Genomic DNA, 21,684 nt, shown 5'->3' with positions numbered 1-21,684 from the left:
TTAAATCTAGGGAAAAAACTCTAAATTACCCTTATTTACGAGGAAAATGATTAAAAATTCAAATTTCTTCGGTCAAATACATGAAAATCACCAATTTAGATATTATCACATTTAATTTTTTGCACCAATTATTCAATAAACGTTATCTATCATTACTTTTATTAACTTTGTGTTGAAGAAACATAATAAGAAAAATTAACAGTCAAAACTACACTTCGATTAAGTTTTGATGTAAGATTCTACTTGGGTCAACTTCAAACGACCATATATCTTAGAATATAAAGAGTTATGTGGTCCATAACCTATCAAATTAAAGTTATTTGAATCTACTTTCCAACGCCACAAATTTGCGTCAATCCAATTTATGAGTAAAAAGTTATGATTATTTTAGTAACCTGATACAATGCTGTTACGAATTAGCCGACGGGAAAACACTAAAAGGGGTTTTTTTGTATTTTTACCTCCAAGAAAACCCTAAACGAATTTATTGGCTTATAGAAGGATCAAAACAATCAGATTTTTTTTTATCTTTTAATACATAATTCTCTTCTCTCTCAAACCCTAGGAAAAAATCAAAGTAGAAGACTCCATTCAAGATTCTTTCAATCTTTTTCAAGATTCTTCTTTAAGGTAAGTCTTTCTCCACAAATTTAATTCTTTTCAACTCAAATTCCTCCATAAAATTATGAATCACTAATGAAAATCATAATTCTTGGCCATAGAGATTTCAAGAAACTAATTCAAGAATCTCTAAGAAAGGTTTAATTTCTTGATCGTTTACCTTCAAGCTAGGGTTTCAAGGCTTCTAATCAAGTTCTTCTTCAAGATTCTTCAATAACCTTGTTCTTCCAGGTATGTGCGGCTATCATAGTGTTGGACTAGTTCGTCCTCACGTCCTACATCTACTTTCAGATCAATAAAATAGTAATCTATGATACTTTCCCTAGATTTGAGTATTCTTGAGATAAGTTGATTTTAAGTTCTTGAGTTCATGTTTCTTTTAAAAGTTCTATTCCTAATTATCTAATTGCTATATTGTTATTGATATCCTTCATATCATGAATCATAACGCTTGAATTCATGATTCAAATTTAAGAAAGATTTAAGAGTAGAGTTCAATTGTGAATCCTTTGAGATCAACTGTTGATTTGAGCTAAGTTTTGAGGAAGTAAGTATGAGAATGAGAAGAGTCATATACCTTAGTTACATATTGTTATTTAGACCCTTGAGTCGAGCCGTTCATGCCCATAAATTTCGCATGAACTCCATCAGTTGAGTATCTTTGAGAGGAGTAGTATCTTCAAGTTCTAAGTCTTGAGTATTGAGTTCCTAATCATATTTGGATTATATTCCTAATCATGGGACTACTAAATGCTACCCATGAAGATTCTTGAGTTGAGTAGTCGCATGAACCCTATGAGTCGAGCAATCTTGAGATGAGAAGTATCATTAAGCCCTTGAGTTGAGTAGCTCAAGCCCATAATTCCGCACGAACCCTCCAATTCAAGCATTCTTGAGATGAGTAGTATCATTGACTCCTTGAGTTCTGGAGTTATTGAGTTCCAAGTATTGAGTTTTATGCATGGTTATTGAAATCCTTGAATTGAGTCGTTCATGTCCATAATTTAGCATGAACCCTATTTTAAGAAGTATTTTTACAAATTGTTTTAAAACTTTTTGTCAGACTTGAGAATATGAGTTTGAGGAAGGGTAGAGTTGAGTTCATTTTCTTTAAATGATATTTGGGAACTAAGTATTCCCAAGAGTAAATATTTTCAAATTTAAGATGAAAGGAAATATCGATTTCCAAAAGATTTTTCATGAGCAGTTTTAGTACCATCTCTTTTAAGAGAAAGATTTCGAGTAATAATGTCAAACCACAGAAAGAGTTATGTTTCTAAACATATGAGCTAGTTACATTTTGGTAGTAGTATTGAGCACCGATATGGGGACGAGTTCAACGTTGTATCATCAAATAGCTCATGGTGATGGTTGTTGGTTAGAGAATCTCCCACAGAGTTATATTGTATTTTTATATACAAATTTATTTGTTATTGTATTCTTCAATACATTGAGTTGCTATCTACTATTTTAAAAGATTTCCAGATATTGCACCTTTTATTGTTGCTTTTATCTTGAGTTGAGTATCATATCTTTGAGTTGAGTATCTAACCTTTGAGTTGAGTATCTTATTCTTGAGTTGAGTTTAGTTTAGTGAGTTGAGAAAAGGTAAGTATGTTTCCTTTTTATCAAGTTCAAGCTTATGTTTATGCTTTAGAATTCTCCTTACATGCTCGTACATTCCATGTACTGAGCCATTTGGCCTACATCATTTCATGATGTAGTTACTAGTATTAAGGATCATCAACAGGCGTTTCATTGAGGTCATGTGGTATTCTAGTCAGCTTTGGTGAGGCTTTTCATATTCCGGAGGACTTCACCTTTATCTTACAGTTAGTAGTTTCGAGATGTCGTGGGTTTTGTCCCGATATCCTTCTGTAATAGTAGAGGCTTCATAGATAGACAATGTTGAGTAGTTTTCACTATGTATCATTTTTAAGTTGGTTATACAAACTCTGAGTTTATCTATTGAGTAGTTTTCAGATCTTTTAAAAGATTGAGTATTCGAGTTATTGGATAAAATTCAATTTTTAAGCTTTTGTATGCTTGAGTTTGTCTTCCACTTGTAGTCAGCTAGGATGACGGTTCGCTTGGGACCACCAATGGTTCTCGATTGCCGACCATGTCCAGGGTGTAGGCTCGGGTTGTGACAAGTGCTGTTGCACAATTGCTTCTTAAGACATGTAGGAGGCTTACAAGACGGGCTATTAGATTAGTTAGTAGATCGTCCCCTATCAAATGGTTGTCATGTTAATTAGAAGCAGAAACAAGTTGTTAGCTTTATTTCATTTCTATTTACATTCCATATATGTTCTTTATTTTGATAAATCAAACCGATAATACATAAAACCAAACAAAACCAATCGATGGTGTGAAACTTTTTAGAGAAATTGTGTAGGTAGCTCGACCCAAAATAAATAATAATATTATACCTTGTTAAGAGTAATTTTATATTGTTTTATTCCAATACTTGATATCACAACTAACGATTTGACAAAGTGAATACGAAGATTGTCGAGTGATAATGTGGGGCCCATCTTAGTACCTTTTCTCATTTACAGATCGATTTATTATCAGTTTTGGAAACACATAAACAAAAAAAAGTAGTCTGCAATGTGCTTTGGTAATCTTAAATACTCATATGATTTGGATGGCACACAATTTATTAATCTATATATAAGTCTATAAAGTGATGAGTCATGTATATATAGAACTTAATTAGTTCGAAAAGGAGATGGTTAGGTAGAAACATATTATTAATTCTATATTGGTAAAGTATATAAAAAAACATACATATTATAAGAAGTAAAAATATTTTCAATAATCTAAGGTCTCTTTAAGAAAAATCGGGTGAACTCAGATAAAGCAATTAATACCATATTATGTTTAAAATATTTTCAATTTACTAACCCCACATAAAGTGCCTCCCAAAAAAGTAAATATGTTTATATGTCTCAAATAATTAAGTTACAAATCTATACTCAAATAATTAAATAGCAACATGTTCACCTTGTAATTCCCTCCTCAATTTCCCCTTCTCTTACGCCTAACTTTAAGAAAAAAAGTCAAATTTGGGAGTACGATAGTGCGTACACAAATCTCACAGCTATCTTGTGAAGACAATTATTAGAGAAAACGAAAAACATACACATGCTTCATCACATCATATAGGTATAGGATTTAAAATCTAGAGAGAATAATTTTATTCTCTTGCATATATTATAATTTCTTTCTCCCAACAACAATCAACCAACAACATAACAATTCTTATAATCTTCCCATAGGGAAGAAAATAAATTATCAAAGGTATCTACGATAAAAGATGTTACAATAAGTCTCCAGTTCATTTTTCAACTCAGTTTCTCTCCTCAAATAAGAATTACGTCTTGTTATTAGTAAATCCACCACTTCAGTCTTACCACATAATCTAGCATCTTGTATCATAGCATTGATGTTTCTTAAATGATGTCTCAAATTCTCCAACTCCGTGAAAATCTCCTACCTTCTATTGCCATCATCATTTGACAACTTTATTTCCACGATAAATTAATTACTGGATTAAAAAAAAGAAAAAAGATTAAATTTTATTGTCAAATCTCTCTTAAACAACAATTAATTAGGACCACCAATTGTGATAATAACTGAAAATCACTACACTTACTACCTTTATATTGATATTTAATCTAAATATATTACGTTACTATCGAGTATAAAGAAATATTCAAACTATATAGTATCTATATGACTTATAAGGCAAACACAACAAACTCTAAGGAGTACATCTCTAGGGAGATACAATCAACAAGGACATTTGCGTGCGCAAATATTTGACTATACTTACTCATATTATTGATCACTAATTTTCCAAAACATTTAGCCAATTGAACCTGAAAAGACCGAAGAATATTTCTCCATATTGAACACACCCTTATTAAGGAAGGAAAAAACAGTGGTGTTACTGCATACTATAAAGTATTTTTGTTACATGGGATAACTTCACTAACTTCAAAAACTTTCCTTGTCACACCCCAAAGCTATCCGCAGGACGTGGACATGGGACCTAGGATCACGAGTAACTCCAAGCTAATCCTACTGGCATATCATAACATACTTAATCAATACATACTGTGCGGAAGCTAAACCATATGATAATCTGAAATGATAGGGAATACCCATACTAAATCTGAATATATAAATACTGAGAGTTTAACAACAACTAAAAAATCAAAACCAAATACTAAAACTGATTCTAACTATGTCTGAAATAAAGCCTCTACTGACTAGAATTGTTGGGACATGCCCCAGCTAGGTCTAGCAAATATTGAAAACTAAAGACTAAAAGCAAAGGAAGATAATCATGTCAATAGTCCTCGAAGAATGAGGACTCACCACTAATGCTGCTAAACTGAAGATCGGGAACCGATTTATGCGTGATCTGGAAGCTGAGAACCTAAACCTACATCATGAGAAGATGTAGAGAAGAGTATGCGTCAGTACTTGAAAGGTACTGAGCATGCATGATAGAGTAAAGCTGAACAATAATCATAACTGAACCAAAGCATATCTGAGCAATGATAAGAGATAAGCATGATACTAAACTGATAATACTGAACATGAAATAACTGAATGCAATGACCAAGTTTATAACATCCTAAGACTGACTACTGAACTATGACTAATAACGTGGTCAATACAGTAGAATCTAACTGTAAGGGAGCTACTAATAACCGACATAAACCACATGAGCTAAATGTGGGGTCTAATTTATACGCCCCATCGAGAGGACCCAATATACCCTGCCAGAGGTATAGAGGCATAACTGGCGTGATCACTAAAATGTAGTGCCCACATAAGGGACTTATAAACCTGCGGAGGCACGTAGTCTGGGACTTGAGGGTAACTGACCCTAGTCCACTCGGTATTAAGATACTCCTAATTGATTATGTAATTAACAATTTATGACTGAATTTCTGTAATACTAGATAGCTCAAAATAGTGACATGCTAACTGAAAATGCAACATTAAGGTACTAATAATGAAACATACAAATCTGAGGCATGTATATCTGAAATAACTAATCTAGCATGTGTAATTCATGAACTAAAAGAACTACATAGCTAGTGTTCTGAATTTATGAAAGAATCTACACAAAACGGTACCATAATCATGACAATCTGAATTGGATAATTCTAACAACTAAAACCCAACAATTTCTAACATTCAAGAAACCCTAGGTATAGATAATATTACGGGAATCAAGATTCTGACTGAAATCTAGGGACCTAATGGGTGAAAGGAACACACTAATGAAATCCCACATACCTGGTGACGAAATTCACGAACAAAATATTTCAATTTTGGGGCTGTAACTAATAAAAACTTGTTGCGTTCTTGAACTAGGGCTTGATAGACTTTCTTCTTTGTTTTGCTCTAAGTTTGATGAATTTTTGGTGAATAATTGATTATGGTAAGTTCTAATTAGTTTACTAAGCTAAAGCTGACAAACACCACGTAGTTTAGGGGTTAAACGAAGTAGTTTAGGGGTCCAATGCATAAGGAAAAGACCAAACGATCCCTGACTTAAAATCTGCTGAAGCTGCCGATGGGATTGATCGATGATCCGTTGACGGATCCACAATCCGTCCTGTCAGTCTGTTGATAGACTTCAGAGGATGGGTTCTGGGAGATCCTGAGGGTTTCGACCTACGGACTGATCGACGGTCCATGGACTGATCCACGATATGTCTTATCGATCCGTCGATCGACTTCAGAGGATGGGTTATGGGAAGTCCTGAGGGTCTTGACTTATGGACTGATCCACTATCCATTCTGTCAGTCTGTCGATTGACTTCAAATGATGGGTTCTGGGAGGTCCTGAGGGTCTCGACCTATAGACAAATCAACGGTCTATGGACTGATCCACGATCCGTTCTGTCAGTCTATCAATCGACTTCAGAGGATGAGTTCTAGAAGGGGATTGTAGGTGGTGAACCACGGACCACCAGTATGGACCGTGGGTTACCCTACGGTCCGTGGGTGGCAAACGTGGGTTGCACCTGTAACTTCTGGAAATCTGCTGGTTCGGTCTTTTTTCGGATACAGGGTGTTACATTATCTCCCCCTTGGAAACATTCGTCCTCGAATGAAGTCTAAACTAGCTGGAGATGGAGGGAAAGCGCTGCTAACCCTACCACTAATCAGTGGAAACTAAATTTTGACTGTACTATGTTCCAAGAACATGCAAATACGCTGAAAATGCAAGTACAAACTGAAGGATCATGATACTAAGACTGAAATTGTGCATGAATGATTGAAATGCTGAAGAGGAACTATTACCTCAAGCTGGAATGGAATCAGAAGGAAAGAGATGAGGATACTTAGCCTTCATGGATGATTCTGCTTCCCAAGTAGCTCGATCTACGAACTGACTCCTCCACAAAACCTTAACTGAAACGACTTCTTTGTTTCTTAACCTTAGAACTTGACGATCAAGTATTTCAACTGGTACCTCTTCATAAGTGAGACTATCCTTCACAGCCACATTTTCTAAAGGTATAATAGATGCTGGATCTCCTACACACTTCTTCAACAACGAATGTGAAAAACCAGATACACTGCTGCTAGTTCTGTTGGCAACTCTAACTCATAAGCCACTTTACCAACTCTTTTCAAGATCTTGTAAGGGACTACATATCTAGGAATGAGCTTCCCTTTCTTACCAAATATCATCACCCCCTTCATAGTTGACACTTTCAGGAAAACCCAATCATCAACTTGGAACTCTAATTCCCTTCTTCTTACATCTGCATAGGACCTCTGGCGACTGGGCTGACTTAAGTCTATCTCTAATGAGTTGCACTTTCTCCATAACATCGTGAACTGAATCTTGGCCTATCAAGGTTGAGTCACCTACTTCAAACCAACCAACTGGATATCTACATCTACGCTCATAGAAGGCCTCATAAGGGGCCGTTTGAATGCTGGAATGGTTGCTAGTATTGTAGGCGAACTCTATAAGAGGAAGGTGATCATCCCAACCACCCTTGAAATCGATCATGCAAGCTCTCAAGATGTCCTCTAAGGTAACTTTTGGAAATCTACTGGTTTGGTTTATTTTCTGATATGAGGTGTTACATTATCTCCCTTTTGGAAACATTCATCCTTGAATGAAGTCTAAACTAGCTTCAGATGGAGGGAAAGAGCTGCAAACCCTACCACTAAAAACTGGAAACTAATTTCTGATTGAACTATGTTCCAAGAACATGCACATACACTGAAAATGCAAGTACAAATTGAAGGAACATAATACTAAGACTGAATCTGCGCATGAATGACTGAAATGCTGAAGAGGAACTATTACCTCAAGCTGGAATGGAATCAGAAGGAAAAAGATGAGGATACTTGGCCTTCATGGCTGCTTCTGTTTCCCAAGTAACTCCCTCTACAGACTGACTCCTCCACAAAACATTAACTGAAGCGACTTCTTTGTTTCTTAACCTTCGAACCTAATGATCAAGGATTTCAACTGGTACCTCTTTATAAGTGAGACTATCCTTCACAACCACACTTTCTAAAGGTACAATAGATGCTGGATCACCCACACACTTCTTCAACAACGAAATGCGAAAAACCGGATGCACTACTTCAGTTCTGTTGGCAACTCTAACTCATAAGCCACTTTACCAACTCTTTTCGAGATCTTGTAAGAGACTACATATCTAGGACTGAGCTTCCCTTTCTTGCCAAATCTCATCACCCCCATCATTGGTGACACTTTCAGGAAAACCCAATCATCAACATAGAACTCTAATTCGCTTCTCCTTACATGTGCATAGGACTTCTGGCGACTCTGGACTGATTTAAGTCTATCTCTAATGAGTTGCACTTATTTCATAGCATTATGAACTGAATCTGGTCCTATCAAGGCTACTTCACCTACTTCAAACCAACCAACTGGAGATCTACATCTATGCCCATACAAGGCGTCATAAGGAGCCATCTGAATGCTGGAATGATAGCTATTATTGTAGGCGAACTCTATAAGAGAAAGGTGCTCATCCCAACAACCCTTGAAATTGATCACGTAAGTTCTCAACATGTCCTGTAAGGTTTGAATGGTATGGTCTGCCTGACCATCCGTCTTTGGATGAAATGTTGTGCTAAGGTTAACATGAGTACCAAGACCTTTCTAAAATGACTTCGAGAAATGAGAGGTAACTGAGGACCTCTATCTGAGATAATAGACAAAGGAACCCTATGAAACCTGACTATCTCATTAATGTAAAGCTTGGCGTAGTCCTCTACTGAATTCGTAGTCTTAACAACCAAAAAGCGCGCAGACTTAGTAACTCTATCAACTATCACCCAAATGGAGTCATGATGTCTGCGAGTACGAGGTAAACCTGTAATGAAGTCCATGTTGATCACTTCCCACTTCCAAGCAGGAATGTTGATCTCTTGAGTTATACCTCCTGGTTTTTGATTTTCTACCTTCACTTGCTGGAAATTAGGGCACTTAGCCACAAAATCCGCTATAACCCATTTCATACCATTCCACCAAAAGACTTCCCGCAGATCATGGTACATCTTAGTGGCGCCTGTATGAATAGAAAACTTGTAGTTATAGGCTTCTGCAAGAATTTGTTGTCTCAACTCACCCACCTTAGGAACACATAATCGACCCTGATAGCGATGCACACCATCTCCCCCTTGGGAGAAAACCTCAACTCTCTGCTGATGGACTGCACCCTTTAGTTGAAGCAATATTGGATCACTTTCTTGCTTTTCCTTAACCTCCACTACCAATGAAGATTCTGACCCATTCTGAAATGTCACACTAATATGCTCATAAGGCGAACTCCCAAGAGAGCAAGCCTGTGAACGTCTGATGTTTTCGTAATCAAGACACAACTTCCAATGCAAGTGTCTACGATTGTAGAATAGTAAAGTAACTCAACCAAGGGTTGGGGTTGAGTCCCAAGGGAGTGGGCTTGAGAATTAATAGAAAAATAAAATCAATTTCTAATTAGTCATAGCTAAAAACATTATCGAATGTAAACATGTTAAATCTAAGGGGTGACGCAAACGTCAATTATCAATGGGGGTTTATGACAAATAAGCAAAAACAACAAAAATGGAAAGAGTACTAATCAAGGACACGGGATTCTTGGGATGTGATAGGAATACGGGATAAACTAAACTATTGGGTACAGGATTTTGATAATAAATCTGTTGAATATTTGTGACTAGGCTAGACTATAGCGGGGGTAAATTCTCTCTCGAGCAACTTACCCCGAATCAAATGGGTTCCTCTCGGACATCCACTTGCTATATGAAGAACAACCTCCGCCTTAGCCCACTCACTCTCTCGAGCTGAGTGTGTGGGAGAAGGACTAGGGTTCACTCTCTCGAGCTGAACTTCATGTCAACCCACTTCCACCGGCCATAAATTTAATAGTCTTAGTTTTACGACCTCTCTCTCGAGCAAGCCGAAAACAAAAAGGCGAAATCGTATTTGCAACTACAATTTCATTAAGTTCCACCACAACTACTAAACGAAATCACATTTACACAACAAATAAACCATCAACAAGCAAGACCCAACAAATAATCTACCCCATATTCACAAAATTACACCCCAAGAATTAGGGTTTCAGCTAAACATGTAAAAGACAGAGAAATTTATACCAAAATGAATTTGCATTCAAATGAGTATGAAGATTTAAGTCTCAAAACAAGTCAAAAGTGAAGAATCCACAAGACCCAAGTCCAAATTCTTAGAGTTGAAACCCTTTGAATCTTCAAGTTCTTCAAAACCCTCACCAAACTTAGAGCTCAAAAGTCTATGCTAAAAAAATTCTATATTAAAAATCTAATATTAAGCTACAACTCTCAATGAGTATTTATAGTATTCAAAAATCTGTGCTACAGCGGATCATTCGATGTCGTTAGTCGAGATCTCCGATAAACTCGGTGACCCGCCGTTTGGTAGGTTTCATCGCCGTCTTGCTCTATCCTTCAGCATTGTCGTGTTTTGGATCATTGGGCAACATAGTTCTGCTTCGCAAAATTTCTCGGCGGCACGCCGACTGCTTTTATTCACAACCGATTTGATCCTTTCTTTGAGGGATCAGCACACTGGAACAAAAGGCTAGGGTTCTGAATTCATGAAATAATCTACACAAAACGATACTAAAATCATGACAATCTGAATTGGATCATTCAAACAGCTAAAACCCAACAATTTCTAACATTCAAGGTCTATATAATATTAAGGGAATCAAGACTCTAACTGAAATCTAGGGACCTAATGGGTGAAAGGAACCCACTAGTGAAATCCCACATACATGGTGACAAAATTCATGGAGAAATCTTTTGATTTCAGGGCTGGAACTGATGAAAATTGGTGCGTTCTTGAACTAGGTTTTGGTCGACTTTCTGCTCTGTTTTGCTCTAAGTTTGATAAACTTTTGGTGAATAATTCATTAGGGTAAGTTCTTATTAGTTTACTAGGCTAAAACTGACCAAAACCACGTAGTTTAGGGGTCCAACGCATAAGGAAAAGTTCAAATGACCCCTGACTTAAAATCTGCTCAAGACGCCAACGGGACTGATTGACGATCCATGAACGGATCCATGATCCGTCCTGTCAGTCCGTTGATTGACTTCAGAGGATGGGTTCTGGGAGGTCCCGAGGGTCTCCACCTATGGACTGATCCATGATCCGTCCTTTCAGTATGTCTATCGACTTCAGAAGATGGGTTCTTGGAGGTCCTGAAGGTCTTGACCTATGGACTGATCTATGGTTCGTGGACTGATCCATGATCCGTCCTATCAGGCCGTCGAATGACTTCAGAGGATGGGTTCTGGGAGGTCCTGAGGGTCTCGACCTACAGACTGATCGACGGTACGTGGACTGATCCACGATCCGTCCTTTCAGTCTGTCGATCGACTTCAAAGGGTGGGTTCTGGGAGGGGTTGCTAGTGGTGAACCACGGACCACCATGACGAACCGTGGGTCACCCTACGGTCCATGGGTGGCAATTGTGGGTTGCACCTGCAACTTCTGGAAATCTACTGGTTCGGTCTATTTTTTGATACAGGGTGTTACATTCCTCACACTAACATTATTTGTAGTAGCTCGTATATGTGATTTAATCTACGATATTATGTTACTATCTATTTTGAGATATTAGTCTTATAGATCAAATTTGATGGTGTGATTGAGGTAAATTAGTCAAGTTTGGTAATTTTCTAGGTTTTTGAAAGTTGGAAATATAAATCAAATTTAGAAAAAATACATTCAAATTCTAAAAGATCTTTGCAAAAACTATGGTCAAACATAACTCCAACTCCCTCTCCAACTTTGAAATTTAAAATAAAGTGAATATTTTTTTTTTTGTATATATTTTCTTGTCAAAATACCCACTTGATATTATCCCACAAGTGAAATTGAGATGTATACACATATCTTTCACTTATTTGTGAAGACTATAAATAAAGAAATTATAGAAATTAAACTTAAAAAGACTTTAACATGAAATTAAAATATATTCTCTTGTTCATATTATGTTCATTTCCTCCCAACAATCAACCAACATAGCAATTTTTATTACCTTCTTACAAGGATGAAAATAAAAATCGAAGATACCTAGATAAACAAAGTTGTCTTTAATGATACAACTTCTTTTATCATAAGTATCTTTGATTTTATTTTCTTTCCATTAGGAAGATTATAATAATTTCTATAGGTCGTTGTTAATACTAGGGCTGGGGTTGGGTCCTTCATTAGATTGGGACATGGATTCAGATTTGGGGTTATAGTATTTGCAAAATTTATGTATAAATGTTTTTGGAATAATAAGTGTCATAGAGAGGTCTTATTATATTAACTAAAGAAAGCTTTGTCAAGTGATTAGATAACAGGGAATATGGTGCAGTTGTTTGATGATTACATTGACAAGAGCGAAAGATCTACACGAAGCTGGAGAATGTGAGAAACCATATAAGAGGAATTGAAGCACAAATGCGAGATGCTATATTATACATCATTGCCTAGTAATCTAGCATCTTGCACTCGAGCATCAATTTCTCTCAGATAGTGTCGACATTCTTCAACTCCATGCAAATCTCTTGCCTTCTATCAACATCATCATCAGACAATAGTATCATTTTCGTTGTTATTTAATAATTGGACAAAGAAAATAGAGTTTTCTTTATTTAATACAGTTAGATATATATATATATATATATCTACGTTGGGATATATACTATTACCATGTGTTTAGATATAGTATTTATTATAGAATAATTATTTATTCATTTTTAATAGATCATATATTTGTTTATGGTGTCTGTTTACTTATATAGTAGATGATTTAGTGTATAGTGCTTAAGTTTATACACAAAAGATTAAATCATCGGTTCTTATAAGTACAAAGTTTTTTTCTCACAATCTAAGATGGAAATTGGACATAGCATCGGTACGATTGTAGCACAAGATTATATGTAGTTTATCTAGATTATGGGAATGGTATAGTTCATACTTCTTGTGCTAGTGCATTTTGTATGTATTGAACAGGACCAAGTAGTGATAGTTGCATTAGATAGACAGACAAAAACATATTCTCTAAACTATTAAATGTACTTATATTCTTAATCCTGGTATAACTATTATGATATGTATATGTTAATTATCGTTTTGATTTATTAAAAGGTGAGATCTTAAGATGCGTCAATATGTCTGGTAGATTGGATGATAATAATGTATATTGGTGAAATAGTGAGCTAGTTGATGGAATCCATGTGTCAATAAAGAGATTGATGTTATGTCTTTTTGAGAAGCTTATAAGTTTTCATCGTGTCAAACCTTGCAAGTGGATTTATGAATCCGACACGTGGAATAAGTAAAGCAGTGCTCTAAAAGAAATTGATCATTGAATTGAATTCTTCAATAATTTAATTTATTGATTAGTATCTGTAATCTTAACATGGGGAATTACATATGTGGTTAATGGAGAATTTCAAATTAAAAATAGAGGAGTGCAATTATGAATTTCTAGTAGAATGATTTGTAATTTATTGTGGTCAGAATAATTAAATTTAATTATTTGAAATTATTTCCATAATAGGAAACCTCAGTAATTAATTCTGTGATCCCTACCGTGCCCATATTTAACTATACTCAGAATCTATTCTAAAGGGAAAAGGGAGAAGTATGTGTCTTTCTCTATTCTATGGAAATGGATAAGTATGTGTCTTTCTTTATTCTAAGGCAAGAGAGAAGTATGTCACTTTTTCTATTCTAAGGAAAGAGAGAAGGACAAGACTTTTCTGTTCTAAGGAAAGGGAGATGTACATGTCTTTTTCGATTCTAATGAAAGACATGGTATTCCTTCTCCTTGGACTAGGAAGAAATCTCCATAAATAGGGCTTCTTCTAACCCTTGAAATGAATAAGTTTTCTATAAAATACTTGACCATCCAAGTATTGATAGAGTTCATAAGTGAACTTGGGATCATTGTAGAAGACCGCAGAACTGTGGTCCAATTTGTGGACTAGCTTGTGGATTCTCTTGAAGGTAATACCTTGTCGACTATCTTGTGGATTCACTTGAAGGTATCTGCTCAAGCTTCAAGAGGCAATTCTTGAATTAAATATCAGAAAAGTTTATATGCTCTAACATAATTGTACTTGTTCTAGCATAAACAATGTGTTGTCTATTATTCATGTAAGTTGTATGATTCTGGCATGCTTCTATTGTGCATATATTTTCCAACAATTGGCATCAGATCCATACTTACATCTTTATAGATAACATAAAATATATGTATGTGCAATTGTATGTATGATTCGTGGTTGATAAATATATTTTTATCGCAAAAAGAACGAATCAGATGAAACTTGAAGGTTTTTTATTCGTTGGCTAAAGTACATACACTCTTAAATTGTGAGATGATCAAGAGGGCAAAACGTGTTAGTGACAGTTTTTCACTTTCACGTGGGAATGGACAACAACAATAAACACTTGTCCTAATGATTATTTGAAGTCCTTTATTTTTAAATTAATGGAACCTAAATTGAAATTTTTTCATCAGTTTAACGAAAACTTAAGTTCAATGAATTTATTTTATTTAATAAATGAAAGTTCGAACTTCTGCACATGTAAATGAATTTTTTATCAACGGGTAGGTGCAATTATTTTAGGGTTGTTTCTTATCAATCCATCAAATTTGTAAAGCTTGATAAGAAAGAGAATCATAGAGGTTGTTGATGAAAAAATTATTATTGAACTGATTGTGAAGTTTTTTCTAACTTGGTAAAATTTGTTCTTGACTAATTTTTTAACTGACTGTGACTAATTATATATATATATATATATATATATATATATATATATATATATATATATATGCATATACAAATACACACTTGATATTATCCCGCAAGTGAAATTGAGTTTTATACGCTGATCATACACCTATTTGTGAAGACCATAAACAAAGAAATTACAAAAATTAAACTTACAAATAATTTATCACAAAATTAAATTTTATGCTCTTGGGTATATTATGATCATTTCCTCCCAACAATCAACCAACATAGCAATTTTTATAATCTTCCTACGGGGAAGAAAATAAAATCAAAGGTACATACCATAAAATAAGCTACCTTTAATGATACAACTTCTTTTATCATAAGTATCTTTGATTTTATTTTCTTCCCTGTAGGAAGATTATATGAATTTCTATAGGTCATTGTTAGTCTAGGGTTGGGGTTGGGTCCTCCATTAGATTGGGACATGGATTCAGGTATGGGGTTATAATATTTGCAGAATTTATGTCTAAATGGTTTTTGGAATAATTAATGAGTGTTATAGAGATGTCTTACTATATTAACTAAAGAAAGTTCTATTTTTTGGTCAAGTACTTAGATAACAGGGAAAATGGCGTCGTTGTCTAATGATGACATTGACAAGAGCGGGAGATCTACATGAAGGTGGAGAATGTGAGGCACCATATAAGAGGAATTGATGCTCAAATTAAATGTGAGATGCTAGATTATACATCAACATCAAATTCTCTCAAATGTTGTCTCACATTCTTCAGCTCCATGAAAATCTCACACCTCCTATCCACATCATCATCATCGGAAAATGGCACCATTTTCGCTGTCATTTAATAACTGGACCAAGAAAATATAATTTTCTTTATTTAATATAGTTAGATATCCATGTAACAGTCACTTCTATAACAACAAATCACTATAACAATCACTTATTTTTTGGAATAGATTTTTTATGTTTTCTATAATAGCCCAAAAAAAATAATAGATAAACAATGCAATTATAGAGAGATTTTATTGACCTATATAGAAACAGTAATGAGGATAAATATAATAAGCAAAAGGAAATAATTAAACTAATTACCTCAATGGGGGTGATGCTACTCTATATAAAATGTGATGAAAACCAAAATGTTAAAACCTTGTGTGGGGTGATGCTACTCTATGTAAACTGTGACGAAAATAAAATGTTAAGACCTTAGGTTTTTATATAGGATTGTGGTCCTAATTTAATATGATTCATTAAAATATTTTCCATAAAAAACATGGAAAGTTAAGTTATGGAATGAACTTAATTATTTATCCTTTTTTGCTTATAGAATTAAAAAACTTGGAAATTTACTATATGGAAGGTACTTAATTATTTATCTTTTTGTGCTTATAGAAAGGAACAAGATTGTGAAGAAAAATTATATGAAGTTGGACATTGTTTAAGATATGGAAAGTACTTAGTTTTTTTTTTTGCTTTTAGATGTAGAAGGAATGAGATAGTGAAGATAAATTATCCTCCACATATAATTCTCGTCTTTCACTGACGTAGGATTCATTCCATTCATTAATATATGTTACAAGATCCTCTTCATCTAAAAAGAGGTTAATTATTTGTTATATATTATTTTAATTTGTGTAAAAAAAAATGATACTTATAATAATGAGCAGATATGGCCATGAAGGCAAAATATTGGTGCCATGTTCCTAGCCAACATGTAGCCCTATGTCTAGATTTTTGCAACAATGTTTGTCGTTACTATGTAGGCGCTCATGCTAGTGGGGAGTGCTATTGCACTATTGTTTGTTAAGACATGTGGGAGGCTTACACAACTGGCAATTAGCTCCTATCAAATGGTTGTCTTTGATGTTAATTAGAAGAAGAAATAAGTTGTTGTCTATATTTCCATTTCCATTTTCATTCTATGTATGTTCTTTAATTTGCTTGTTTCAAATAAATTATGTACCACTTATCGTTTCTCCAATTTTAATTTTAAATCAACTTAATTTTTTTTACTGATTAAAATTTACATATTAAAAAAATCATAAAAAAGTAAAGTAAGTTGCAGGCTTGCAATTTTCTCATCAATGCGACTAATTTTTCTTTAAAAATGTTGATCAAAAGATCATATAGTTTGAATATTGAAAAGCGAAAAGTATTGCATTAATTGAGATGGAAGTAGTTGTACTTTATAAATTATAGATCTGAGTATATATTTATTTGACGTAAGTATTAGTCATGCAAATAAGTTAAAGTCTTATATTTATAGTTGAAACGAAAGAAAGAAGCGCTACATATAAAGTAGGGGTGTGCAAAAATTGAACTGACCAATAAATCGAACCAAAAAATATTATTGGGTTATTGCTATCAGGTTATTAGGTTAGCGAATTTTTAATAGTTTTTATAAAAGAAAATATTGGGTTATCGTTCGGTATTGATTTTTAGTATTGTGTTATTGTGTAAGCCGATAATCAATTAAGACAATGGCAGTGTACTACTTTACCATTCATAAAAATTAAATATTAATAATTTAACATAAGTATACAATATATCAGCACTCTATACTACAGTCTACACATTTCACACTTCACAATACTTTTATTTCACATAAAAAATTTCTTGTTATATATGTTTTGGATGTAACATGTAATTGTAGTCTTCGTACTACATCTACTCTTGTTAATGCAATTTCCATTATATGTCACAGTTTATCTGTTTGTTTCATTGTATCACGCCAAATTGTTAAAGAAGTGAGCAGTCATATATTTATTTAATGGGCATTGATGACCTCACCCAAGCTGACAGTGCACAACAATTGAATTAATAGAGACATGTCGGCGACTAAAAGATGAATGGTGACTTGCCGAAAGCAAAGGGTGAACAATGTGACCATCGACGAATGTGACAGTACTTGGAGAAAGATTGAAGGCTTGAAAGGCGAACAAATATGGTACTCGGCGATATGCCGAATGTGAAAGGCTAACTCTATTTTGTTTTTTTATGGGGTTGGTGTTGATTTAATGTAGTTGGTATTGTCGATTTTGTTGTTTTTGTTCATGAATTCCAAATTTCTTGATAGAATTCTCAGCCTATATTATTCTATGTGGGATTCGACCCTGACTCTTAGTTGGGTATTTTTATTGACGACGATTGCTTAGTCTTTTAATTGGTTTTGAAGAGTAATTTGAGCGTTATCAAGCATTTTCTTATTGGGTAATTCAAAAATTAAATCGTTAATGACCAAAAATCGATAAGTCGAAATCTGATAAAGAATATCTTATTGGTTAGTTTTTGGTTTAGCATATTTTAAAAGCTGAAAATGATAAACTGAATCGATAATTCATAAAACGAAACTTAACCGGCCGATGGTGTAACACCTCGGTATTTGAAGGATCAAAAAATAGAAAGAACTAAATTAGAAATATCAAAATCTGATATTTTGCAAGTTAGGCATAAGTTATGAGTTTTGGGTCAACTTCAAACGACCATAACTTTTAATACAGGTTGAGTTAGGTGGACCATAAGAAATAATATGAAAGGTCTTGAAATCCTGTTTCCAACGCCACCGAGTTTGCTAATATTTGACCTCGTATGAGGGAGATATTCCCATTTGAAGTCGGGCTACCCAGTTAAAGAAAGTTACCCGAAAATATGAGGGGTATTTTGGTCTTTTCCTTACCCAATCATATTAATTCGATTTTAGTAATATTTTGGGGTCAAATATGATTTCGGTCAGTTTTCATAAATCAAAATACGCTTAAGGTTTTGAGAGGAGTTCAAGAAAAGGAGAAAAGGAGAAAAGTTCAAGGTGCTCCTTAAGATTCTTGAGTTTTGTTGCGGATTTCGCCAAGGGTTTTAAACATAAGAGGTATGTGAGTTCTTATAGTGTTGGGTTCGTTAACCCACACACCAATCATGTTTTTTTTAAGCAATTTCGTTCTCAAAATTGAAGGAATTGAGTTCTTGATTAGTCTTGAGAGTTCTTTGAGTCATTTTAAGAATTCTTTTATAAATTGTTTTAAAACTTGTTTAAAATGACTTGAGTACTGAGTTGAGGAAGAGTAGAGCCGAGTTCATTTTCTTTAAAATGATATATGGGAACTAAGTAAATGTTTTTACATTTAAGAAAAGTGGAAACACTGATTTCAAGGAGTTCATGAGCAGTTTAAAGTACTATCTCTTTTTAGAGAAAACCTTTTGAGTAATAATCTCAAAGTTGAGGAAGAGGAAATGTATTGTTTAAAACATAATGAGCTAATTATATTTTGGGAGTAGTATTGAGCACTGATATGGGGGAGAGTTCTAATAACTCACAGCCCCCATAAACCATGTAGCCAACGTGGTTAGAAAAGGGTCATACTTTTTAGATGATTCCTTTATGGCTTTTTAGTATAGACTAGTGGATCCACTTGGTTGAGGAGTTATATACCCCTGACAAATTATAGGAGAGTTCTGGAAGCGTGGGCTAGACGTTGTATCATCACATAGCTCATATTGATGGTTGTCAGTTAGAAAATCTCCCAAACATAGTTCCGTTTTTATTTTTGCATACAAAAAGAGTTTATATTGTATTTGCTAATACATTGAGTTGTTATCTATTGTTTTAAAAGCTTTTCTTTATATTGCATTACTGTTTATTGCTTTATATTGAATTGAGTTGAGGTTGAGTTGAGTTGAGATGAGGTAAGTTATTCCTTCAGTTCTAGTTCAAGCTTATGTCATGTTTTAGATTTCCAGTCACATGCTCGTACATTCAATGTACTGACGCCATTTGGCCTACATCGTTTTATGATCCTGATACAGGTAGCCAGGATCAACAACCAACAACGCTTCGTTGATCCAGTTGAGTTCCAGAGTTGTTTGGTGAGCCTCCTTGTTTTCGGAGTATTCCCTATTTACTTTCACTTATTTCATTTTGTTATTAGGATGTCGTGGGTCTTGTCCCGACGTCCATCTCAGTTAGTAGAGGCTTCATAGATAGATAGACAGTAGTTCATGAGTGTTTTCCATTTTCATTTATAAATGCTTCAAGATTGAGTTGCCTCTTTGGCCAGTTGAATGTTCCTTTACAACATTCTAAGTTTATTACATGACTTTGTCTTTTGATTTCTTTTAGTGTTGAGTATGTCTTCCGCTATGAGTTAAGCCAGGCCAAGGGATCGGTTGGGGACAACAATGGTTCTCGAGTGCTGGCCACGTCCAGGGTGTAGACTTGGGGGGTGACAAACTTGATATCAGAGCACATAGTTCTAAAGTTCGAGGGCGTCGATGAAGCCGTGTCTGTAGAGTCCCAGTTATCAAAGTCAAGCGCACCACATCTATAATTAGGAGGCCGCGACATTTAGGAACTATCTCACTTCTTTCATACTCTTTTAGTGTGACTGAGTTCATATCTATAAAAGTTTCTTTCTAACTCGTGCTTGCGCTATTTGAGGAAGGAATGTTGAGGATCAAGGGGTACCCAATGCACAAAAAGTACAACCCCAATGAGAGGTCACTAATGCTGAGTTATGGGATACTATCCAGATGTTGAGTCAAATGGTGGCTAACCAAGCTGGTCAGCAGAGACGGGATCGACAAGATATGGTTGATACATCCAGAGTCCATGAGTTCTTAAGGATGAATCCTCCAAACTTCACCGGTTAAAGTGGCACTAGGGATCCGAAAAACTTTGTGGAAGAGTTGAAGAATGTTTTTGAGGTTATGCATGTTGCTGATGCCGAGCGAGTGGAACTAGTTGCATTCCAACTAAAGGGTGTTGTTAGAGTATGGTTCAATCAATGGAAGAAGGGTAGAACTGAGGGTGCACCAATTGTGAGTTGGGTTGTGTTCAAAGAGGCATTCATGGGGTGTTTCTTTCTCCGTGAGCTAAGAGAGGAAATGGTAAGGGAATTCCTGATTCTTAAGTAGGAATCCATGAGTGTACACGTGTACAACCTCAAGTTCATCCAACTTTCCCACTACGCTCCGGAGATGGTTGCTGATATGAGGAGCATGATGAGTTTAGTTGTTTCTAGGTTGTCTCATCTGACAAGCAAAGAGGGTAAGGAATTTATGTTGATAGGAGACATGGACATAACAAGACTTATGATCCATGTGCAATAGGTTGAGGAAGCTAACTTGAGAGATAAAGAAGAGTTCCGAAATAAGAAAGCTAAGACAACTAGGAACGAGTCTGGACAACAGAAGAGTAATGCGAACCGGTCGTCTTTCCTACAAAAGAAAAATGGACCTACTCCATCGTCTGCTAGTGCACCTGCACCAAGGAACAAAGGCGAGGTCAAGAGTAAGAATTCGCAAAATTTCAGAGCTAGACCTGCGCAGTCTCAGGGTAGTGTGGCATAGACAGGTAATGGGACTCCTCCATGTTCTAAGTGTGGTAGGAACCACTCAAGAGTGTGTCGTGATGGATCCACTGGTTACTTCAACTGTGGTCAGAATGGTCACTTCATGAGAGATTGTCGGCAGAGAAATGACAATAGGGGCGATATAGCCCAATCTTCTTCAGTGGCTCCACAAGATAGGGCCGCACCTAGAGGAGCTACTTCAGGAACAGGCGGAGGAGCAAACCGTCTATATGCTATCACCAGTCAGCAAGGGCAGGAGAATTTTCTAGATGTTGTCACTGTTATGATCAAAGTCTTTACTTTTGATGTATATGCTTTGCTAGATCTAAGAGAAAGACTATCTTTTGTGACTCCTTATATTTCCATGCATTTTGATATTCTTCT

The sequence above is a fragment of the Solanum verrucosum genome, unplaced genomic scaffold (genome assembly GCF_900185275.1).
Source record: "Solanum verrucosum unplaced genomic scaffold, falcon-dt-bn FXZP01000015.1, whole genome shotgun sequence".
NCBI classification, from domain to species: Eukaryota; Viridiplantae; Streptophyta; class Magnoliopsida; order Solanales; family Solanaceae; genus Solanum; species Solanum verrucosum.
Note: the sequence above shows the minus strand (reverse complement) of the source record.